Source organism: Mesoplodon mirus (genome assembly GCF_964341445.2).
Source record: "Mesoplodon mirus genome assembly, chromosome: 6".
NCBI classification, from domain to species: Eukaryota; Metazoa; Chordata; class Mammalia; order Artiodactyla; family Ziphiidae; genus Mesoplodon; species Mesoplodon mirus.
In genome coordinates this window covers 84964174-84990444 of record NC_138982.1, presented here as the reverse complement: position 1 = coordinate 84990444, position 26271 = coordinate 84964174, and the positions used below count along the sequence as shown (strand labels likewise).

General features: G+C 39.4%; 1 protein-coding gene across 1 annotated transcript in view; it reads right to left on the bottom strand.

The window, feature by feature from the left end:
• Positions 1–26271, bottom strand: part of LSAMP (limbic system associated membrane protein) — a 644611-nt gene that overhangs the window by 392652 nt on the left and 225688 nt on the right. The gene's annotated exons all lie outside the window — the stretch shown is intronic.

The following is a 26271-nucleotide window of genomic DNA, read 5'->3' as shown; positions in this document are numbered from 1 at the left end:
ACAAAACACATGGACTTTCCTTTGTAAGCATTTCCATGAGACTAAATTCAGGGAGATCAGATGGGAAGACATCACTGTTCATAATGAGATATGATGACAATTGTGGCTGTAGGGCTAAAAAGGAAAAAATAGAGTTGATGTTCTTTTGGGAGGGAGAAGCTCCAAAAGCTGGTGACCAATGTGTTGTGTAGTTTAAAGCAGGAGAATGAGAACCCGAAAATGCCTCCACAGTTGCAAGTTTTCGTGCCTGAATGAAAGAGTATTATTAACTTAGATTGGGCCCTCTAGCCAAAAGGCAGATATATGGGCAGGGGTAATGTTTAGATGTGCTATTTAGAGACGGAAATTTAGAGAAATTTCCACCAAGAAGCCAGAAATCTGGGTGGGAGTTTCTATTAGAAAATCAAAGCTCATTAGAAATTACTGTTGAGATGTATGCTAGTGAGTCATCAGTGTTTTTCCAGGGTTAAAGCTATAGGAAGTCTGGAGCTGAGTGGGAAGAAGGCTAAGCAGGAAAGCTTCAGCAGCATCTACATTTTTTCTTTTTTTAATTTATTTATTTTTGACTGTGTTGGGTCTTCATTGCTGCGTGCGGGCTTTCTCTAGTTGTGGAGAGAGGCAGCTACTCTTTGTTGCAGTGGGTGGGCTTCTCACTGTGGTGGCTTCTCTTGTTGCACGGACTCTAGGCATGTGGTCTTCTGTAGTTGTGGCTCGCCAGCTCTAGAGTGCAGGCTCAGTAGTTGTGGCTCACAGGCTTAGCTGCTCGGTGGCATGTGGGATCTTCCCAGACCAGGGCTCAAACCCATGTCCCCTGCATTGGCAGGCAGATTCCCAACCACTGCAGCACCAGGGAAGCCCAGCATCTACTTTTACGAGATACAAGGTTAACTTGTTCTTACATATTTTAAACTCAACCCAGTTGTCACTTCTTTCAAGATGCCTTTCCTGATGCTCAGTCCCACTGGTTATCTGTGCTTTCCTTCTGCCTCCAATCATACCCCATTTGCACTATCATTACCCTTAACTTGCTATATTATGTTGATTCATTTGCCTTATTTTATCTCCATTGACATACAGTTTCCTTAAAGCTGGGACTGTGTCTTCACAATTTTGTAGTGCCAGAACATATCACAATTCTTAGCATAGAGTAGAAATCTAATGCATGTCTACTAGAATAAGTGAATGAAGGGATGAGTGAATGAATGAATAAAATGAAAAACAGTGAGAAAGAGAATTATCAGAAAGATGAGTTGAAGGCAAGTCAAAGTTTCAAGAAGGCTAATAGTGTGAAATGCTGTAGAGCAATCAAGTAGAGTGAGATCAGGAGAGGATGTGGTTAACCTAGGCAAGAAATATTTAATTGGATGTTTGGTTTTGTTTAAAGAAAATTATTTCAGGGAGCAGAGATCAGAATTCCATTCTTTGAGGAAGGTATGGAAGGGAGGAAGTGGTTCCAGCAACCATTGACTATACTCAGAAAAATTTAGAAGATTAAGGGAAAGTGAGAGTATGGATGTTGATATTGGGTGACAGGGATTATATTTTTGGAACGAGGAATTTTGAAAAAAGTGATAAAGATTTCCATGTGAGAGAAACTGAAAAAGTGTGTATAAGGAATGAGGAGTGAAGGATATGGTAATAGAATCATCAAGAATGAGGAGAAAGACACCTTATATTTTTACTGTTGTTCATAGTCTCTCTCTCTCTCTCTCTCTCTCTCTCTCACACACACACACACATACACACACACAGAGCTAAAGGCATAGCAGTTATTTTCTAACTACTTCTTGATCAACTAATGAGAGGTTTAACACTTATTAAATGCCAGGCATTTATTATGAGAGTGAGTGCAGTTTTCTACTGATACTCTGACATTTTGGGAAACCTCAACCACACTACTGGGAGAAGGGAAATATTCACAGTTATATATAGGAACTTCAGTAAAGGATATTCTAAAAACTATTTCTGGCAAGCTGTCAGAGGGGGTTTTTCAGCCACATGCTCAGGCTGAACACAGCATCATCTGGGTATTGTTCCTCTAAGTATAGAAATGTGGAATGTGTTATTTCCAATTAAGAGTCTGATGCATCATATCTGGTTTCCAAATGACAGTGGATTTTTCAGAGGAAAATAATTGTGACATTCTCATTTACTGTCCAATGTGGTTTATTGAAGACAAAGTCCAGCCTTCTGGCCTGGCTTCTCTGTAGCTGCAAGACAATCAGCTCATGACCCCAAACAGGTGACAGAACCCCAATGACTTCAAATGTTATGTAATGAAATCACCCAGTCCCCTTTAAAGTCTGCCAGAAGACTTGATTCCGTGGCCTTCTGCAGCGGTGAATTCAACAGGTTAACTCTATATCTTGTGGAAAGTGTTCATCTGTTCTAAATTTACCACCTGCTAATGCCGTGGGGTGACCCTTTGTTCTCCTGTGAAGCAACCAAGGAAAAAGCAAGGAAGTCAGCAGCACAGCTCAGGTAAGACTGGTGCTGCAGTGTTTTCCCTTTTCTTGTTCCTCTTCTATTTGTAGGTAAATAAGCATCCAAGCTGCTGTCTGTATAATTCAGTCCAGGCTCCCACCACCTTGTCAAACTCTTCAAGGGAAACATTATTGCCTTAATTGCTTAAACCTAATTTGCATAATATGGAGTTCTGACAGTCACAAAAACCGGGATGCAAAAAGGAGATTAACAAGTGAGGTGCACGCTCAGCCAAGCCTGTACAGTTTAGAAATGAGAGCAGAGAAGAATTCATTGGATGGGTGGGTTCACTGTTTCATCTGCTCTCTGGCCCTCCCTCCTGCACCTCCTTCTCTCCATCCCACTTTCAGGTTTGTTTGTTTTTCATTTGCATGCATTGGCTCCTAGCTTGTGCCTAGACTGTTAATTGCCATTCCCAGCAGAGCCTCCTTCAAGCCCTGGTAAAGCTCAGGCAGCACCAGCCAGCACAGATTAAAAACAGCCTGGCCTCTTTATACCAAGCTCATCCAAACGTTCAAAATGTTAACACTCCTTGGGAAGGCAGGGACTGTGTCTTCCTCATTTTTTGTGTGTTAGTGTCTGTTCAGAAAACTAAATTAATTTCTCTTTGGAAAAGCCATAGACAATCAACTCCTCTCTGTGATTCCCATCAGGACCCTCCTCTGTGTGCCCCTATACCCCAAGGGGGAAGTCTGTCTGTGCCATTCTCTTCTTGGAGCACTTCAGTGGCTTCCTGTTGTCTACAGGTTAACAGACCCTTTACAATGGCTTCTAATCTAGATCCAGTCACCCCACATGACTTTTGTAAAAGGAAAATGTTCCATTGACTAAAGCACTTGCCCAGGAGATACAGAAACTGAACGCTGTTTTATTGCAACTCATCTAACCAGCTGGAACTGTTAAAGCACCGTGAACTTTGAGACTACTTTCCTCCAATCCCCAGAGCCTTACCAGACCAAACTGAAGACTCATTCCTGACCAAAGAAAAGGGGAATTTATTTTAACCAAATGTGTAGAGAGACCAAGGCACTTGTTCTATCCTATCCAGGGTCTTAACTTTTCCTCCTCAATTAGCATAAACACCATGAATTCCCACCTTCCATTACTTATAAACATGTAACATTTCCCTTCAGTGAACTACTCAGTGAATTTCTTCACAGGTGTTGCCTAGCAAGTCAATAAACTCACCTCCTTCCCAGAGGCCTTTGATTATTCTCTGACACTTGTTAATTCTGTGTTCGCCCTAGCCTCCATCTCTTTATTATGTATCACTTCAGTCAAGACTACCCTGGTCCCACCCATCCACATCCTTTCCTTGGCTCATTCCTACCCATACTGAACACTAGTCCCAGTAACTCCCGCTCCAGATAGCCTTTCCTACCCCAAAATAAACTCCCGGAGATGGTGCTACTTTTTCCTCCTGCCCTGGAAGTCCCCATCTCTTTGCAAGTTCAGCATCCAAGCCCCAATCACTGTGTGCAAGCAGCACTAAAGTTGCCTGAGGAGATATATAGAAATGTGTTCTTTGTACTAAAGTATACAAACACAATTGATTTTTGTATATTGATTTCATATCCAACCACTTTTCTATTTTTTAGTTCTCATAATGTATTTATTTATTTATTTTTGCTGTGTTGGGTCTTCGTTTCTGTGCGAGGGCTTTCTCTAGTTGTGGCAAGCAGGGGCCACTCTTCATCGTGGTGCGTGGGCCTCTCACTATCGCGGCCTCTCCTGCTGTGGAGCACAGGCTCCAGACGCGCAGGCTCAGTAGTTGTGGCTCACAGGCCTAGTTGCTCCGCGGCATGTGGGATCCTCCCAGACCAGGGCTTGAACCTGTGTCCCCTGCATTAGCAGGCAGATTCTCAACCACTGCGCCACCAGGGAAGCCCCAATTCTCATAATGTATAAATCCTCTTGTTTAATGTGGACAATCATATTTTCTTCAAATAATAAAAGCTTTATTTCTTGCTTTCCAATCTTCATGCCTTTTATTCTCTTTCTTGTCTTACTGTACTATGAAACTTTCAGTGTGAGGTTGTGATATTAGGAATCTCTGTCTCATTACTGACGTCAGTTCAATACCTAACTTCACCATTAAGTATTTTGCTATATTTTTAGTAGATTTCCTTTATGAGGTTAAAAAGTTCCTTTTAATCCTAATTTACAAAATGTATTATGAAATTTTTCTTCTCAATTATTTTTATATAAATACCTCTTCAAATTCTACTTTATTTTTAGAAGCATGTGTATTTGTATTTGTCTTTTCCCCATGCATATAGTTTTCCAATTTTTTTCCATACAGGTCGGATTAAGGCAGTAAGGTTCAAACTGAGCTGTCTTCTGCATACACTGTGGCTTCAGTGTGTGTATATGTTCAAATGTGTTTGTGAGGAGGGGACTTTAATTGTAGAGAACTAAGAAGAGTTCAGGTGGAGCCCAAAGAAAATCAAACGGGATCAATGAGCTGGTATTTAGTCCTTAGAGTCTCAAACTGAATAAACAGATTTGGGGATTTTATTTTTTGACTACTCACTTAACAGGAAACTATTTAGAAATAAATAATATAAATCTGGCTTTAGTGTCACATGTTTTATGTATGATGATGATGATGATGATGGTGATGATGATGGTCATCATCATCATTTGGAAATATAAATACAAAGAACACACCAGTAGTAGAGAAAACTTCTAATAGTGAATGACTGAATGTAACGTCCGAGACATTATCAAAAAGCAATAACCAAGATTATATTAAGCTAGATTGACTTTACACTCAGACAACCACAAAACATGGGAAAGCCGGGGCTCTTAGGGTATTTAAAATATATACTCAGAATCTGAAAAGAGGATAGATAATGTGGGCTGATCCATTATTCATAGCGTAAATTTGGTAGTGGGCAGCAATGTGTTCATTTTTTGTGTATATGCCTGAGTTCTTACTAGATGTCCTAGATTTGGGCCCTGGACTTAAAAGAACTAGTCAACCGGGCTTCCCTGGTGGCGCAGTGGTTGAGAGTCTGCCTGCCGATGCAGGGGACACGGGTTCGTGCCCCGGTCCAGGAAGATCCCACATGCCGCAGAGCAGCTGGGCCCGTGAGCCATGGCCGCTGAGCCTGCGTGTCCAGAGCCTGTGCTCCACAATGGGAGAGGCCACAACAGTGAGAGGCCCACATACCGCAAAAAAAAAAAAGAACTAGTCAACCTGGCAAAACAATGACAAGTAATTTGGGGTCTGAATTTATCTTGAGGGAAGAGGTCCATATCACTTTTTGTTTAATGAGGATTCTGCCATCTACTAGCCCTTATTTTCAGACATAAACAAAATGTGAGGGATAAGGGGAGAGAGATCATAGCAGGAGACCTTGGTGTTATGGGTTAAAATTTGTGTCAGTATTCTGAATTTGCTTCCTCACATGTAATAGAAGAGAGAAGTCAGGTTACAATTGGATTCTGACTGTGATAAAGACTATGAAAAGAATGCCAAGGAAGGAGGCTTTTACCCAATCCAGTGACACAGAATTTTATTGCTTGACACAGTTTGTTGAGCAGCCATGAGGCAATTCACAGTTTAGTACTTCTGGGGAATAATGAACTGTGTGTGCTGTGATATCAAATAAATGGAAGTTGGAATTGAAAGAATGCTTATGATCAGCCAATTGGAAAGATGCACAAAGTTCAGTTTTAGGTGCAAAATGATTCAGGAGTGATGAGAAAGTTACCAGTTACCCTCTGAGCAAATTTTAAAGATTCTAAAGGTAAAGGTTCTCTTCCCATTTATGGCAATACCAAAATATTTCCTGATAAAAATCAGAACAGAAGGAAAAGCCAATTTTAAATGGCACAGAGAAGGACGTAATTGAGAAATGAATCCATCCAGGCTGACAGTTTTCTAAGCATATTAACGATGCAATTTCACTTTTACCATTTATCCTATTAAGGCAGAGATTTAATTTAGAGAATTTTGTTTAGAGACAAAATAAAACTTCAAAGAAACTACAGAAGTAAAATTAACTTCAAAGACACCCTTCTGCGTTGATTAGATACTACAAGTGTTTACTTAAGCACTTAATAACCATCTAATGTTTAAAGCTTATAAAAATCATGGAAACGGGCTTTGGAGTTGCAACTGTAAGTAAGTGCTAGTTCCTTGTAGCATTCTTCCCTCTTCATCATTTGGGTGGGTGTAACCCTGGGTAGATATACTGGGGAGCAGTAGGTTGCAGGGAACCTATTTTGTCCCTTTAAGCAGCAAATTCTGCTACTTTCCTGCACTAACAGTGAACCTCTGTGAAAATGTAAAGATTTTAAGTCTCATCAGTAAGCCAGAAGTCATATGAGAATTTTCAGTGTATCACTTTGTAATTTGTGTATTTTTAAACTATATCCACAGATTCTGAAGGTTCACTGTCTATTACCAATTCTCTTCTTAGAAGAACTGTGGGACATTAATTTTAAAGTATAGAAACTTCACACTGAAAAAAAATGTTAACATTATTGATAGATCAAGGGCTCTAAATTTTAAACATATGAACTTATTACTAAACTCTTAATGGAATGAATCAATGGCAAGTTATTATTCAAAATAAAATTCTTTGCTTTCTGAAAAGCAAAACGTACTGTTATAAAAAGGAAAAAAAAATAAAGCAACAAACCCCCAAGTAAATAATTCTGAGGGTAGCCCTGGTCAACTGAGGGATGTTCTCCAACAACCATTCTCCTTTTCATCTGTGACTTAGTTTAAGCTGGTCTCTGGTCATTCAAGGAAGCCTCTATTCCCTAGTCTTCCTTACAGTCAAGTGCAACCATGAGACCAAATTCTGGTTAATGCAATGTGAGTGAAGGTGATACATACCACTTACAAGTTTGCGCTTTAAATTATTGAACATGCACTGCGTTGGCACCTTACCAAGAGCCTGCTGTTGCAAGAAGGCGAGAAGGGGAAACATTTCCTGGACCAGAGAGATGGAAGCAACTTATTAAACCTGCAAAACTACCCTCATCAAAACTGCCTACTTCTGAGCTGTTACCTGGGAGAGATGACCTTCTATTGCATTTCTGAAACTGTTTTTTGTTTGTTTGTTTTTTGTTCTTTTTTCCTGGTATATTTGTTACAGACTCTTAGCCTGAACCCTAACTAATTCAGTTACCAACCAACCAGAGAGGGAGTTTAATTAGAGGACCCTTTGAGCTGACTTTGAGGGGGATGATGGGTGTGAATTGTTCAGGAGTGGGTATGCCTGTGCAGTGGTACAGTGATCAGGGTAAACCATGGTTGGTGAAGATAACTGAGTGGATTAAAGCTAAAAGGGTTCACTAAGAAAGTGATAAATAGCAACAGAGATGTCTTTTAGTTGCTGAATGGATAAATTAACTGGGATACATCTAGACAATGGAATATCATTTGGCACTAAAGGGAAATGAGCTATCAAGTCATGAAAATACATGGAAGAACCTTAAATGAATATTACTAAGTGAAAGAAGACCATCTGAAAAGGCTACATACTGTATGAATCCAACTATATAATATTCTAGAAAAGGCAAAATTATGGAGACAGGAAAAAGATCAATAGGGCTGGCAGAGGAGAATGGACAAAAAGAGAACAGAGGAAACTGAAGGCATTGAAAATAGTTTATATACTATAATGATGAATATATGTCATTATACATTTGTCTAAACTCATAAAAAGTACACCAAGAGTGAACCTTAAGGTAAACTATGGACTTTGGGTGATTATGTGTCAATGTAAGTTCATCGATTGTAACAAATGTACCACTCTAGTGGGGGATGTTGATAATGGGGGAAGCCATGCATGTGTGCAGACAGGGGGTACATGGGAAACCTCTGTACCTCTCAATTTTGCTGTCAACCAAAAACTGCTCTAAAAAATGTCTTAAAAAGCTCCAATGTTCATTTAAATTCAGTGATTTTTATATGTAAATTACATCTCAATAAAGCTGTTTATAAAAACAAACAAGAACTAGTCCAGAAGATGGTGGAGGAGTAAGACATGGAGATCACCTTCCTCCCCACAAATACATCAAAAATACATCTACTCATGGAACAACACCTACAGAACACCTACTGAATGCTGGCAGAAGACCTCAGACCTCCCAAAAGGCAAGAAAATCCCCACATACCTGGGAAGGGCAACAGAAAAAAGAAAAAAACAGACAAAAGCATAGGGATGGGACCTGCCCCTTTGGGAGGGAGCTGTGAAGGAGGAACAGTTTCCACACACTAGGAAGCCCCTTCACTGGCGGAGACAGGGAGCGGGTGGGGGGGAAGCTTCAGAACCACGGAGGAGAGCGCAGCAACAGGGGTGCAGAGGGCAAAGCGGAGAGGTTCCCGTACAAAGGATCAGTACTGACCAGCACTCACCAGCCCGAGAGGCTTGTCTGCTCACCTGCCAGGGCAGGTGGGGGCTGGGAGCTGAGGCTTGGGCTTTGGAGTTCAGATCCCAGGGAGAGGACTGGGGTTGGCTGCGTGAACACAGCCTGAAGGGGGCCAGTGCGCCACAGCTAGCCAGGAGGGAGTCCAGGAAAATGTCTGGAACTGCCTAAGAGGCAAGAGACCCCTGTTTTGGGGTGCATTTGGAGAGGGGATTCCTTCCCTGTCTGCCCACAGAAGGCAGAGCACCGCCTAAACGAGCTCCAGAGATGGGTGTGAGCAGAGACTATCAGCTCGGACACCACAGGAGGGCATAAAAGGGCATAAAACACTAATGCAGCTGCTGCAGCCACCAAGAAGCCTGTGAGCAAGCACAGGTCACAATCCACACTCCTGCCCCGGGGAGCCTGTGCAGCCTGCCAATGCCAGGGTCCCATGATCCAGGAACAACTTCCCCGGGAGAACCACATGGCACGCCTCAGGTTGTTGCAACGTCATGCTGCCTCTGCCACAGCAGGCTCGCCCTGAATTCCAATTATGACTACCAAATCCCTCCCTCCCCCAGCATGAGTGAGCAAGAGCCCCCTAATCAGCCACTGCTTTACCCCGTCCTGTCTGGGTGGGACCAGAAGCCTGAGGGCAAACTACACGCAGAGATGGGGTCAAAAGCAAAGCTGAACCCCAGAAGCTGTGCGAACAAAGAAGAGAAAGGGAAATTTCTCCCAGCAGCCTCAAGAGCAGTGGATTAAATCCCCACAATCAACTTGAGGTACCATGCATCTATGGAATACCTGAATAAACAATGAATCAACAAAAAATTGAGGCGGTGGACTTTGGGAACAGCTGTAGACTTGCGGTTTGTTGTCTGTGACTGACTTGTTTCTGGTTTTTATGTTTATCTTAGTACAGTTTTTAGTGCTTGTTATCATTCGTGGATTTGTTCGTTGGTTTGGTTGTTCTCTTCTTTTTTTATTACTTTTTAATTTTTTTTATTTTTATTTTTATTTATTTATTTTTTTTTTTGCGGTATGCGGGCCTCTCACTGTTGTGGCCTCTCCCATTGTGGAGCACAGGCTCCGGACGCGCAGGTTCAGTGGCCATGGCTCACAAGCCCAGACACTCCGCAGCATGTGGGATCTTCCTGGACCGGAGCACGAACCCATGTCCCCGGCATCGGCAGGCAAACTCTCAACCACTGTGCCACCAGGGAAGCCCCAATTTTTAAAAATTTTTAATTTTAATTATGCTATTTATTATTTTATTCCTTTCTTTTTTTCTCCCTTTACTTCGGAGCCACAAGGCTGACAGGGTCGTGATTCCCCAGGCCTGAGCCTCTGAGGTGGGAGAGCTGAGTTCAGGACATTGGACCACCAGAGACCTCCCGGCCCCATGTAATATCAGTCTGCGAGAGCTCTCCCAGAGATCTCCATCTCAACACTAAGACCCAGCTCCACCCAATGGCCAGCAAGCTTCAGTGCTGGACGCCCAAGGCCAAACAATTAGCAAAGGAGTAACATAACCCCACCCATTAGCAGAGAGGCTGCCCAAAATCACACTGAGTTCACAGACACACCAAAACACACCAACGGACGCAGCCCTGCCCACCAGAAAGACAAGATCCAGCCCCACTTACCAGAACACAGGAACCAGCCCCCTCCACCAGAAAGCCAACACAAGCCACTGAACCAACCTTACCCACTTGGGGCAGACACCAAAAACAACAGGAACCATGAACCTTCAGCCTGCAAAAAGGAGATGCCCAAACACAGTAAGTTAAGCAAAATAGGAAGACAGAGAAATATGCAGCAGCAGAAGGAGTAAGGTAAAAACTCACCAGACCAAACAAATGAAGAGGAAATAGGTAGTCTACCTGAAAAATAATTCAGAGTAATAAGAGTAAAGATGATCCAAAATCTTGGAAATAGAAAGGAGAAAACACAAGAAATGTTTAACAAGGACCTAGAAGAACTAAAGAGCAAACAAACAATGACAAAAAACACACTAAATGAAATTAAAAATTCTCTAGAAGGAATCAATACCAGAATAACTGAGGCAAAAAAAGGGATAAGTGACCTGGAAGATAAAAGAGTGGAAATCACTACCACAGAGCAGAATAAAGAAAAAAAAGAATGAAAAGATTTGAGGACAGTCTCAGAGACCTCTGGGACAACATTAAAGACACCAAAATTAGAATTATAGGGGTCCCAGAAGAAGAACAGAAAAAGAAAGTATCTGAGAAAATATTTGAAGAGATTATAGTTGAAAATTTCCCTAACATGGGAAAGTAAATAGTCAATCAAGTCCAGGAAGTGCAGAGAGTCCCATACAGGATAAATCCAAGGAGAAACACATCAAGACACATAATAATCAAACTATCAAAAATTAAATATGAAGAAAAAATATTAAAAGAAGCAAGGGAAGAGCAACAAGTAACATACAAGGGAATCCCCAGAAGGTTAACAACTGATTGTTGAGCAGAAAGTCTGCAAGCCAGAAGGGAGTGGCAGGATATATTTTAAGTGATGAAAGGGAAAATCCTACAGGCAAGTTTACTCTACCCAGCAAGGATCTCATTCAGATTCAACAGAGAAATTAAAACCTTTACAGACAAGCAACAGTTAAGAGAATTCAGCACCACCAAACCAGATTTACAACAAATGCTAAAGGAATGTCTCTAGGCAGGAAACGCAAGAGAAGGAAAAGACCTACAAAACAAACCCAAAACAATTAAGAAAATGGTAATAGGAACAAACATATTGATAATTACCTTAAATGTAAATGGATTAAATGCTCTAACCAAAAGACACAGACTGGCTGAATGGAAACAAAAATAAGACGTGTATATATGCTGTCTACAAGAGATCCACTTCAGACCTAGGAATGCATACAGACTGAAAGTGTGGGGATGGAAAAAGATATTCCATGCAAATGCAAATCAAAAGAAAGCTGGAGTAGCATTTCTCATATCAGGCAAAATAGACTTTAAGATAAAGACTATTACAAGAGACAAAGAAGGACACTACCTAAAGATGAAGGGATCAATCCAAGAAGATGTAACAATTGTAAATATTAATGCACCCAAAATAGGAGCACCTCAATACATAAGGAAAATGCTAACAGCCATAAAAGGGGAAATCAACAGTAACACAATCATAGTAGGGGACTTTAACACCTCACTTTCACCAATGGACAGATCATCCTAAATGAAAATGAATATGAAAACACAAGCTTTAAATGATACATTAAACAAGATGGACTTAATTAATATTTATAGGACATTCCATCCAAAAACAACAGAATACACTTTCTTCTCAAGTACTCGTGGAACATTCTCCAGCATGGATCCTATCTTGGGTCACAAATCAAGCCCTGGTAAATTTAAGAAAATTGAAATCGTTTTCCAACCACAACGCTATGAGACCAGATATCAATTACAGGAAAAAAACACTGTAAAAAATACAAACACATGGAGGCTAAACGTTACTCTACGAAATAACCAAGAGATCCATGAAGAAATCAAAGAGGAAATAAAAAAATACCTAGAAACAAATGACAATGAAAACACAATGACCCAAGACCTATGGGATGCAGCAAAAGCAGTTCTAAGAGGGAAGTTTATAGCAATACAATCCTACATTAAGAAACAAGAAACATCTCAAATAAACAACGCAACCTTAAACCTAAAGCAATTAGAGAAAGAAGAACAAAAAAATTCCCCAAAGTTAGCAGAAGGAAAGAAATCATAAAGATCAGATCAGAAATAAATGAAAAAGAAATGAAGGAAACAATAGCACAGATCAATAAAACTAAAAGCTGGTTCTTTGAGAAGATAAACAAAATTGATAAACCATTAACCAGACTCAGCAAGAAAAAAAGGGAGAAGGTTCAAATCAACAGAATTAGAAATGAAAAAGGAGAGTAACAACTGACACTGCAGAAATACAAAGAATCATGAGGAATTACTACAAGCAACTATATGCCAATAAAATGGACAACCTAGAAGAAATGGACAAATTCTTAGAAAAGCACAACCTTCTGAGACTGAACCAGAAAGAAATAGAATATATAAACATACCAATCACAAGCACTGAAATTGAAACTGTGATTAAAAATCTTCCAAAAAACAAAAGCCCAGGACCAGATGGCTTCACTGGCTAATTCTATCAAACATTTAAAGAAGAGCTAACACCTATCCTTCTCAAACTCTTCCAAAATATAGCAGAGGGAGGAACACTCCCAAACTCATTCTAAAAGGCCACCATCACCCTGATACCAAAATCAGATAAAGATGTCACCAAAAAAGAAAACTACAGGCCAATATCACTGATGAACATAGATGCAAAAATCCTCAACAAAATACTAGCAAACAGAATCCAACAGCACATTAAAAGTATCATACAGCATGATCAAGTGGGGTTTATCCCAGAAATGGAAGGATTCTTCAATATATGCAACTCAATTAATGTGATATACCATATTTAAAAACTGAAGAATAAAAACCATATGATCATCTCAATAGATACAGAAAGAGCTTGCAACAAATTCAACACCGATCTGTGATACAAACTCTGGAAAATAGGCATAGAGGGAACTTACCTCAACATAATGAAGGCCATATATGACAAACCAACAGCCAACATGATTCTTAGTGGTGAAAAACTAAATGCATTTCCTCTAAGATCAGGAACAAGACAAAGATGCCCACTGTCAGCACTATAATTATGTCAGCACGTAATTATGGAAGTTTTAGCCACAGCAGTCAGAGAAGAAACAGAAGTAAAAGGAATCCAAATCGGAAAAGAAGAAGTAAAACTGTCACTGTTTGCAGATGACATGATACTATACATAGAGAATCCTAAAGATGCTACCAGAAAACTACTAGAGCTAATCAATGAATTTAGTAAAGTAGCAGGATACAAATTTTTTTTATTTTAGGTGTGGCTAATTTTATTTTACTTATTTTTTTAACATCCTATTGGAGTATAATTGCTTTACAATGGTGTGTCAGTTTGTGCTGTAACAAAGTGAATCAGTTTTATGTATACATATAACCCTGTATCCCCTCCCTCTTTCATATCCCTCCCACACTCCCTATCCCACCCCTCTAGGGGGACACAATACACCAAGCTAATCTCCCTGTGCTTTGCAGCTGCTTCCCACTAGCTATCTATTTTACATTTGGTAGTGTATATGAAGGAGCTTCTCTCACTTCATCCCAGCTTACCCTTCCCCCTTCCCTTGTCCTCAAGTCCATTCTCTATGTCTGCGTCTTTATTCTTGTCCTGCCCCTAGGTTCTTCAGAAATACTTTTTTTTTTTTTAGATTCCATGTATATGTGTTAGCGTATGGTATTTGTTTTTCTCTTTCTGCCGTACTTCACTCTGTATGACAGTCTTTAGGCCCATCCACCTCACTGCAAATAACTCAATTTTGTTTCTTTTATGGCTGAGTAATATTCCATTGTATATATGTGCCACATCTTCTTTATCCATTCATCTGTCGATGGACACTTAGGTTGCTTACATGTCCTGGCTATTGTAAATAGTGCGCAATGAACATTGTGGTACGTGACTCTTTTTGAACTATGGTTTTCTCAGGGTATATGCTCAGTAGTGGAATCATATGGGTCATATGGTAGTGGGTCATATGGTAGTTCTGTTTTTAGTTTTTTAAAGAACCTCCATACTATTCTCCATAATGGCTGTATTAATTTATATTCCCACCAACAATGCAAGAGGGAACCCTTTTCTCCACACCCTCTCCAGCATTTATTGTTTCTAGATTTTTTGATGATGGCCATTCTGACTGGTGTGAGGTGATATCTCATTGTAGTTTTGATTTGCATTTCTCTAATTATTAGTGATGTTGAGCATCCTTTCATGTGTTTGTTGGAAATCTGTATATCTTCCTTGGAGAAATGTCTATTTAGGTCTTCTGCCCATTTCTGGATTGGGTTGTTTGTTTTTTTGGTACTGAGTTGTAGGAGGTGCTTGTATATTTTGGAGATTAATCCTTTATCAGTTGCTTCATTTGCAAATATTTTCTCCCATTCTAAGGGTTGTCTTTTCCTCTTGTTTATAGTTTCCTTAGCTGTGCAAAAGCTTTTAAGTTTCATTAGGTCCCATTTGTTTATTTTTGTTTTTATTTCCATCTCTCTATGAGGTAGGTCAAAAAGGACCTTGTTGTGATTTATGTCATAGAGTGTTCTGCCTACATTTTCCTCTAAGAGTTTTATAATGTCTGGTCTTACATTTAGATCTTTAATCCATTCTGAGTTTATTTTTGGGTATGCTGTTAGGGAGTATTCTAATTTCATTCTTTCACATGTAGCTGTCCAGTTTCAGGATAAAAAATTAATGCACAGAAATCTCCTGCATTCCTATACTCTAATGATGAAAAAACTGAAAGAGAAGTTAAGGAAACATTCCCATTTACCACTGCAACAGAAAGAATAAAATACCTAGGAATAAACCTACCTAAGGAGACAAAAGACCTGTATGCAGAAAACTATGAGACACTGATGAAAGAAATTAAAGATGATACAAACAGATGGAGAGATATACCATGTTCTTGGATTGGAAGAATCAACACTGTGAAAATGATTATACTACCCAAAGCAATCTACATATTCAATGCAATCCCTCTCAAACTACCAGTGGCATTTTTCACAGAACAAGAACAAAAATTTGCACAATCTGTATGGAAACACAAAAGAATCCCAAATAGCCAAGGCAATACTGAGAAAGGAAAACGGAGCTTAAGGAATCAGGCTCCCTGACTTCAGACTATACTACAAACCTACAGTAATCAAAACAGTATGGTACTGGCAAAAAACAGAAATATAGATCAATGGAACACGACAGAAAGCCCAGAGATAAACCCATGCACATATGGTCACCTTATCTTTGATAAAGGAGGCAAGAATATACAATGGAGAAAAGACAGCCTCTTCAATAAGTTGTGCTGTGAAAACTGGACAGCTACATGTAAAAGAATGAAATTAGAAAACTTCCTAACCCCAAACACAAAAATAAACTAAAAATATATTAAAGACCTAAAGGTAAGGCCAGACACTATAAAACTCCTACAGGAAAATATAGGAAGAACACTCTATGACATAAATCACAGCAAGATCATTTTTGACCCACCTCCTAAAGAGATGGAAATAAAAACAAAAATAAACAAATGGGACCTAATGAAACTTAAAAGCTTTTGCACAGAAAAGGAAACCATAAACAAGACGAAAAGACAACGCTCAGAATGGGAGAAAATATTTGCAAATGAAGCAACTGACAAAGGATTAATCTCCAAAATATACAAGCACTTCATGCAGCTCCATATCTAAAAATCAGACAACTCAATCCAAAGATTGGCAGAAGATCTAAACAGACATTTCTCCAAAGAAGATATGCAGATTGCCAACAAACACATGAAAGGATGTTCAACATCACTAATCGTTAGAGAAATGCAAATGAAAAATACAATGAGGTGTCAGCTCACACCGGTCAGAATGGCCATCACCAAAAAATCTACAAACAATCAGTGCTGGAGAGGGTGTGGAGAATAGGGTTCCCTCTTGCACTGTTGGTGGGAATATAAAGTGATACAGCCACTACGGAGTACAGTATGGAGGTTCCTTAAAAAACTAAAAATAGAACTACCATATGACCCAGCAATCCCACTACTGGGCATATACCCTGAGAAAACCATAACTCAAAAAGAGTCATGTGGGCCTTCCCTGGTGGTGCAGTGGTTAAGAATCCGCCTGCCTATGAAAGGGACACGTGTTCGAGCCCTGGTCCAGGAAGATCCCACATACCGCAGAGCAACTAATTCTGTGCTCCGCAACTACATAGCCTGTGCTCTACAGTGGTGAGCCACAACTACTGAGCCTGCTTGCCACAACTACTGAAGCCCTTGTGTCTAGAGCCTGTGCTCCACAACAAGAAAGGCCACCGCAATGAGGAGTCCACACACTGTAATGAAGATTAGCCCCTGCTTGCCTCAACTAGAGAAAGCCCACATGCAGCAATAAAGACCCAACGCACCCAAAAATTTAAAAAAAATTTTTTTAAAAGTCATGTATCACAATGTTCATTGCAACACTATTTACAATAGCCAGGACATGGAAGTGTGCATCAACAGGTGAATGGATAAAGAAGATGTGGCACACATATACAATGGAATATTATTTAGCCATAAAAAGAAATGAAACTGAGTTATTTGTAGTGAGGTGGATGGACCTAGAGTCTGTCATACAGAGTGAAGTAAGTCAGAAAGAGAAAAACAAGTACCGTATGCTAACACATATATATGGAAACTAAAAAAAAATAATAATAAGCTTCTGATGAACCTAGGGGCAAGAATAAAGATGCAGACGTAGAGAATGGACTTGAGGACAGGGGGAGAGGGAAGGGTAAGCTGGGACAAAGTGAGAGAGTAGCTTTGACATATATACACTAACAAATGTAAAATAGCTAGCTAGTGTGAAGCAGCTGCATTGCATGGGGAGATCAGCTTGGTGAGATGCAAGAGTGAGGGGATATGGGGATATATGTATACATATAGCTGATTCACTTTGTTACATAGCAGAAACTAACACAACACTGTAAAGCAATTATACTCCAATAAAGATGTTAAATTTTTGTTTAATTTAAGAAAAACAAATAAAAAATGTAAAATAAGGAAAATGGTGAATAAGAAGGTTCAAATATTGAAGAATCACAGTCATTTAGCATTGCAGATGATCCAAGAGGTCATGTGGTCTATTTCCCTTCTCTATAACTGAATATGTCCTACAAAATGTGGAATACATATCCATGCACTAGCTTCTTGTACAGGAAAGTCACTACCTCACGAAGATGCTCATCCCTTTTTATACAGATCAAACATTAAAAAATGCTTCCTTAGATGAATCTGAACTCCAACTAACCTACTAGTCTCCAGTCAGTGGTTCAAGTGTTATTGCAAGTGACAAAAAAAAAAGTTTAATCCTCCTAATAGGCAACATTCCTTTAAATCTTAGTTTGTCATGTCTTCCTTTAGCTTCTCTATTCTCAAATATACTCCCTCAGGGTTTTAAATTTGTCTCTTACTTCCCATGACATCCAGGTCCATTGCCATCTGGAACACTCTGTAATGGTTCTTCCTCAGTGTTGATGTTCTTTAACTGTGCCCAGAATTGAATGTGCTACTCTAGGTATGCTCTGATGAGGACAGAGAAGAAAAGTGACATTCACTTCCCTTGTTTCGGGCACTGTACATCTTGTAATAGAGCATAGGATCAAATTATGTTTTTCTCTTTTTTTTTTTTCTGGTAGCCCTGCTTTATTATCTAAAACCAATTACTCTTTCATCGTGTCTGAGATGGCATGAGCATGGGAGAATCTAGAAGCAGGGAGACAGAAAAAAAAAAGATTTTTGTAATAATCTAATACATCAGATGAAAAGGAAGAAAGAGATACAAGAAATGATTTAGAAAAAATAGTAGGCAAAGTAATGAATTAGATGTGAATAGTAAAAGAAGGGGAAAAAAGCAACCGCACTGAAAGAACTAGGAGTTTGAAATGAGATTTAGGAAGGAGGAGGTTGGGAAGGAGGTATTAGAAAGAGGTGAAGAAGATTCTTTCAGTTTTGTTGAAATGTTCACAGCTAGTTTCTGTTTTTCATGATGGAGAAAGGAGAAAAATAAGCTACTTTGGAAATAGATCATGTTCAGATGTAAAATGGGACAGAGGGAGGAACGCTTTTTCTTATGTACTGTTTAGATCCATGACGGGAGAAGAACAGATGGTTTGGTGGTTAAGTTAAGCACTTAAAGTGAGGCCGTTCTTATCCTACACTTATTCCAAACACCCAAGTTTCTTGAATCTGCAATATGACATTGGAAATATCACAATCAGGAAGCTTTCAAATGAGATTTCTGGCACTTCCTGAGGCAGTTGTATTCTCCAAAGACTGTTTTAATTAAGACTCAGGAGATTAATCTCACTGCTGGTGGCTGTTGTGGTATGAGCCCACACCTTCACCAAACAGATCAATTCATGCAAGTAACTGAGCCAAAACCCTTTAATATCAAGTCCCAAGGATTCATGGCTGTTTTCACCACCAAGCCTGTAAAGCTCAAGGAATCATGCTTGAAAAAGCAAGGGCTAACCCTTCATGAGGTAAAGAAACTAAAGAAAGCATTTATGTTACAGAAGACTGGCTAGCAGCATATAATAAAATACATCTGGCCTCAATTCCAGCTCTTTTACCAATGGATGACTTTGGACAAGTTATTTAATCTTCTGAGCTCTAGTTTTATGATTTTGTTCATAAATGCATGCATTCTTGCACTCATTACTTCCAAATTAATTCAGTGCCTACTATGTTCTGCACAGATATTAAGACATAGTGCTGCTCCATGGAGTTTCTATCTAGTGGGAAGAAGCACATTGGATTATAGTTTTCTCTTCACTTGTTTTAAAGTGATGTCATGTGCAAAGTACTACATTAAACATTTTACATAGTATTTGCTTATTTATTTTGCACAAAAGTTTGATGAAGATATTAGTATCTCCAATTACAAATGAGAAAACTGAGGATTAAAAAGTTTAAGTAATCCACCCAGTTAATGATTTAAAGCAAGTATTTCTAATCCTGGTGCTTTTGTTCCCAACCTCTGTGCCACGCTACTTATATGTGCCTAAGTGCCGGGGTGGGGGATGAGAGGGGACCATGGGAACCCCTGATGGGGCTCCCACCACAGGCCATAACTGAAGGTGTAGTAAAATATTTATTTCGCAGGGTTTGGGAGAGGCTTTTACTTCCATAGTGGTTCAGGTGAAAGGATAGCACAATTTTAAAATGGACACAAAGTATGTCTAGTCTTAAATTCCTTCAGCACGTGAAGATGCTACTGAACAATCTGACAATGCAAGAAAGAATAGGGGATGTGGAACATGTGGTCCTGGTGCTCAGGAGTGGAAGGCAACTGTGGGGAAATGGGGAGGAGAGGAGAGAGAGGAGTGGGAATACGCCCTTCCATGTAGTCACCTTCCCAGAGCAGTAGGGCCCCTGAGATGGAGGAAAAGGCAGACTTATGGACTGGATTTCAGTGAAAGAAGATGCAGACTAATGATGCAATCCATCCCAGGAGGAAATGACATGGATCAAACGACAACATATTACCTATGGAGTGCAATGGAACAGGCATTATCCCATGAACTTTGGTGAAGGTATAAAAAGAGTGGGTTTCTCCCAGTTATTTGTCACCAGAATATACTCACAATTTTACTGTTCAATTTAAAGTGCTCCTTGCCACCCCTGCATCTCCCTTATCCCACCACATCCCCCGTCTGTCAACACTTTTGACATAGATTTGCCGAATTTGCTTCCCAGTTTTACAGCACTGAGGTCTTCTCTGTATCCAGCAGTACTGAATGGAGTTCACTGATAACCTCTCACAACCAGGCACTTCTCTTTTAAATGGGCTGCCTCTCTCCCCCTTCTGATTTCATTTTTTAGTACCGTGTAATCAGTCTTCAGCTTTTTAAGTCGATTCTGAGTGGACTCAAATTTTTTATTAGTAACAGTTTATGCTTCTGCCTTGAGCCCTAGTAGCAAAAGAACGACATACATTTTAATAAAGCGTCTTGCCATTTTGTCCTGTTATTTGCATATATGTATGTGTGCATATGTGTAATCACATACATGTATATACAATACATATTATGTGTAATACACACACACACACACACGTGCACATACACAAGATAGATGTAAAAGGAACAAAGAACCAGAGGAGGAGGGACAATGACAAGAGATGAAAGGAGTTGAGGTTGGAACAGAAGCTAAATGTGGGAAAATGTATAACAGAGGATAATTTATCAGTCATCGGAAAAGAGAGTATTGTGATCTAGGGACATGTTGTTCTGCCAAGCATTAGGGAAGGTGGACAGTGTGAGACACCAATTTCTTGTTCCTATCAGGTGTCAGGATTTGCTGTGTTACGGAGCAGCCATTATGGATTCTCAGACATCATAACTTTAGGAGTTTCTGGATTTCTGTTTATCAAACTGGAACCGAGGAAGGAGATAAGGGATTTGAGGGCCACGTAGTTGCTGCCATAATCAAGCACCATGGATAGGAAACAATTCTGACATGGGTAGCATAAGTGGCCATTCTGCAGTCAAAGAGTATTAAATGGGATTCAGGAAGCATGGTTCCAGTCCTGACCCTGAGACTGAGAAACAGGGAAACAACACAACTGATCCAAACATTTTTTTTCAAATACTGAAATTACCTGTTGACATATATATACTCCTTCATTTCGTCTTAAAATTTTCCTATACAAAAATGCAATTACCCCACTTTATATACAAGAAAATGGAGACTCAGAAGTTAAATTAACTGGCCCAAGTTAACAAATCTGATAAACTAATGGAGGCAGGCTTTGCACTAAGAACCTCAGGATTTCAGATTACAGCCCTCTCCACTCTCCCACCTCACCGCCTACCTAACTAGAGAGGTCACACAGCCATTCCAGCTGTCTTGAACCTCCAGGGGTTTGCCTGTAAAATTAGATAGCTCATCTAGATCAGCGGTTTCCAAATGTGTGTATGTATATGTACAAATGTGTGTATGTATGTATATGTGTGTCTGTGTGTGAGACAGGCAGAGCCTCCACGATCACAAAATCTTACACAGACTTTGCTGGATGTAACAGACACTGGCAGAGCTGTGCTGAATAAAGACTCTGGTGTCTCACCCGCTCCGTCCCCACTGTGACCATGAAGAGATACCAGAAAACATTCAACTTTGCAGAGAAGAGTTTGAAAACCTCTGTGTAACATTCTGTGAACGAGTGTGTGTGTGTGTGTGTGTGTGTGTGTGTGTGTGTGTGTGTGTAGGTGGGAGGTGGTAAACACACTAACATGGCCTCTTTCTATTGCTCATCTTCAAAAGACTGTTTGGTGGGCTTCCCTGGTGGCGCAGTGGTTGAGAGTCCGCCTGCTGATGCAGGGGACACGCGTTCGTGCCCCAGTCCAGGAAGATCCCACATTCCGCGGAGCGGCTGGGCCCATGAGCCATGGCTGCTGAGCCTGCGCATCCGGAGCCTGTGCTCCGCAATGGGAGGGGCCGCGACGGTGAGAGGCCCGCATACCGCAAAAAAAAAAAAAAAAAAAAAAGACTGTTTGGTCACAGTTTCACAGTGTGGGAATTCATTCGAAACATAATTATTAAGCATCTATAAGAGAGGAATCGGAGGAGCCGGTCTCACTTCCGTCACTTGGAATTGGCAGCTTCTTCTCTTTCTGGACGAAAGACCCATAAAAGATGGGATTGTACAAATCCACTGACCTGGGTTCTAGTCCCAGCTCCAACACTAAGCCGTGTGATTTTGGGAACCTCTCCACTCTCTGGACATGGTTTCTCATTTACAAAATGAGTGTGATCTCTACAACCCCTTCCAGCTTTGACATTCTATGATGTTATGCCTATTTTATGACTTCAAAAAAATTAGATTTTTTTAAATTTCCATAGTGCTACAGCCTATGGGCTGACAGTCACCTGCCATGGATGAAATTACTTTTTAATAACTACTTATTTGGTGCTCATTTTAAATTTTTAAAGTATCCCCTTCAGGGCATAAACACATTTCTATATCCAGCTATTCAAATGTGAGGTAGGAAAAGGCTTAAACTCATAATTTTGCATTCTAATTCTGTAGTTTGGACTTTTAGTCTGGTTGTGAAGTCTGTGCAGGAAGAGCTATGTTTGAGAGTTGTGTGCCATGAGCAGTGTACACTGGGGCCTGGGGAAAGGAAGAGGAAGAAAGGCAATGTGCCCCACTGACAGAAGCCAGGTATGGGCTCTGAGAAGGAATTTAACATCTTCCTTACCTCAGCTGCTCTTTCTTCTCACCTTTCACCTTCTCACCCATTTTCTGAATAGACTTCTGTGATTTTTCCACAAAAATCCTCTATTCAAAGTAGATAAATTGCACAAAGGGTAAAATATTCTTTAGTATAATGGACACAATGCATGCATGCATGCAAACTAAAGGAACTATTAACCTAGATTCATTTTAAAATGTTTAATAGGGTAACAAATACTGGAGAGGCTGAGAAAAAAAGGTACTCATACAATTTGGTGACATTGTAAAATCTACAACCCTTTGGATAAGTAACTGAAATTCCAAAATCAGAATGACATTCCTCGTAATACTAGCCAAGAAAGTACAAAAATAGTATTCATCTCTTCACCAAATATTTATTAAGCACTTGCATCATAATACCAAAAACTATGTAAATTGGTCAAAAAATAATTGAAATTTATCTACAGTAATCAAAAATTAAAACCAATATAAATATCCAAATATAGGAGATGAATCTAGTGTGGCACATCAATTCATTCAAATATTATAAAGCTACTTAATGTTAAAATATATAAGCTGCTTAACATTAAAGTATATACAGAACATGAAAACTACTGAAGATGTTTAGGCTATCATGTTAAACAGAAAAGCAAATCATAAAATGGTTTGTACACTAGCATCTCAAACCATGTAAAATCTGTATTCATATGGCCAGCGATCTGCAAGAAATATGAAAAAGTGAAACCTGAGTTTTTATTAAAGTGATGATATTGTGTGTGATCCTTTTGAAGATGGTATTAAATGATGATATTATAGTACCTTTGTCTAGCAACAAAAGGGGGCTGTGCCATTCCCTAATGATACATTGTGTGAATGTGATAGTATTTAGCTAAAGGAGAGACTTCTTAAGGTTCATGGTGATTCCAGTTCTACAATGTGGCTGCCTGAGTTCTGACCATTTGTGTGCACCAACTACATAGAAGATTATATAACCCTTTGGAAACTGCTGATACTTTCACGGCTCTAATTCCTTTTCTAGGGTAATATTGGAAAGTGGCTTCTTTGCAGATTTCATTTTCAAACTTTCCCCCTCAGTCTCTTTCTAATGAACTTTCTTAAAAAAAAAAATCCTTCCTGAAGTTTCATGCTGTAGTACTACCTGTGGGTATGAGTCCCCATGTGAGGATGTCAAATTTAATTAGATTGTGCTCTCTGTTATTTAATGACTTAACTAGGCTCACAAGTCCAAGATCATAACCTCCCTAGTAGGCTGCCAAGTTAGCTATTTCAAGGAACAACTATTCATGTCATCAAACCACAATTATTTTAAACCATGCCCAGAAAATAATAAAAGTAGTAATGCTCACTTAATTAGATCCTTCACCTGAAGATACTCAAGCATTTTACAAGATTTCTTCACTCAGTCATATGCATAACACATGCAAGAAACAGGTGAGCAATATTAAAACGTACTTCTAAGGGCTTCTTAAAAAAAAGGACTCATCCTCGATTACTTCCTTTTCTTTTTATAAGAACTTTTCAACTCACTGGCAGATTCCGATGCAATCTGACAAAAAGATACGGAATCCAGAACTAGATAACACAATAAACATCTTTTTAAGGCAAAGAGATATAGGGGATATATTTTTCCAGGTCCAAAAATGTTCTTTTATTCTGAAAATCTTTGAAACCTATTCACTTTCTAGCTCTTCATTAATCATTCAGGTCTATAAATTAGACCAGAAACCAATAAACATGAAACCAGTGAAACAACATATAACAAAAATGCCAGGACCTGAGAAAAAGCCTTATCAACTCTACAGGAGTCAAAAGGCACCCAGGAAAAGGCAGCCTTATATTCTGCATAAGGGCCACACTCCTTCAGCCCATTTGGCTTGAAGCAACACTTGTGAGACCACGTTGCTCTGTGAGAGTGCTGCCAGCCCTAGAATGATCTTCTGAGTGACTCCTTATCTATTTTGTTCACCACTGTTACCCAGCACCTAGGCCAGTATATCTTGCCTATAGTAAGTGCTTAGTACCAATCCATATTTGTTAAATAAATGAATCTACACTACTTTTGATATATTGATCAGAAACAAATTTTCTCAGCTTGTAATTGAAATACTTTGCCCAGTGAATGGACTTTGATAGTAATTTGAACACACCAACTGTAAAGAGTACTTTACAAAACATTTTGGGGAAATTTGAATATGGACTATATAGTAGGTACAATAGTGGCCCCCCAAAGGATATGTCTAAGTCCCGATTCCCAATATCAGTGAATATGACGTTTTATAGAAGTAGGTTCTTTGCAGATATAATTAAGAACCTCAAGATGAGATCATCCTCGATTTAAGGTGGACCCTAAATACAATGACTGCTGTCCTTAGAAGAGAAGACACAAACCAAGAAAAAAAAAAAAAGAAAAGAAAGAAAGAAACCACACGGAGACACAGTTGAAAAAGTCCTTTGCAGACACAGGCGGAGATTGGAGCTATGCTGCCACAAGCCAAGGGATGCCTGGAGCAACCAGAACCTGGAAGAAGCAAAGAAGGATTTTCCCCTGGAGGCTTCAGAGGAAGGGTATCCCTGCCACACCTTGCTTTTGGACTTCTGGTCTCCAGAAGTGTGAGAGAATAAATTTGTATTGCTTTAAGTCCCCTAGTTTGTGGTACTTTGTTGTGGCAGTCCTAGGAAACTAACATAGACCTTATAGTAGATGGTATTAAAGAATAAAGGAATTATTGTTATTTGTGTTAAGTGTAATAAGGGTATTGAAGCTATGTAGGAAAATATATAAAGTTTTGAAATTAAAAATGTCACTATTTAGGGGTGAAATATCATATCTTCAATTGACTTTAAATACATCATCCAAATATAGATGATCTGACAAAAATGTTAATAGTTGTTGAATGTAGGAATTAAGTATTTGGATATTTACTATATTATTCTACTATTTCCTGTGTAGTTGAAAAAATTGAATAAAATGCTGAAAATAAACATTGCCCTAGGCTGTCTTGTATTATGATATATGGTTCTTTAAAATAACAATCAGTTCTCCAAATAGACAATTTTTACAAATTATCTTCCAGTGTCCAAACAAAAAGCACTAACCTCCATAATTTTTTCTTCAACACTGTGTGACTGGCTTATTTAATCTTTCCACACTATGCTCTATGCATCTATCTGTCCAGCTTTCAAAATCAAATTGAACACTCTTCGTGGTACATCTTCAAATTCTTTTTCTCAGGTTACAACTATTTTTTTTTTTTTTTTGTAATTGGGGTATAGTTGTTTTACAATGTTGTGTTAGTTTCTACTGTAAAGCAAAGAGAAGTAGAGTTCCCTGTACTGTACAGCAGGTTCTCATTAGTTATCTATTTTATACATATTAGTGTATATATGTTAGTCCCCATCTCCCAATTCATCCCACCCCCTCGTGTCCATATGTTTGTTCTTTACATCTGTGTCTCTATTTCTGCCTTGCAAACCGGTTCATCTGTACCATCTTCTAGATTCTACAAATATGCATTAA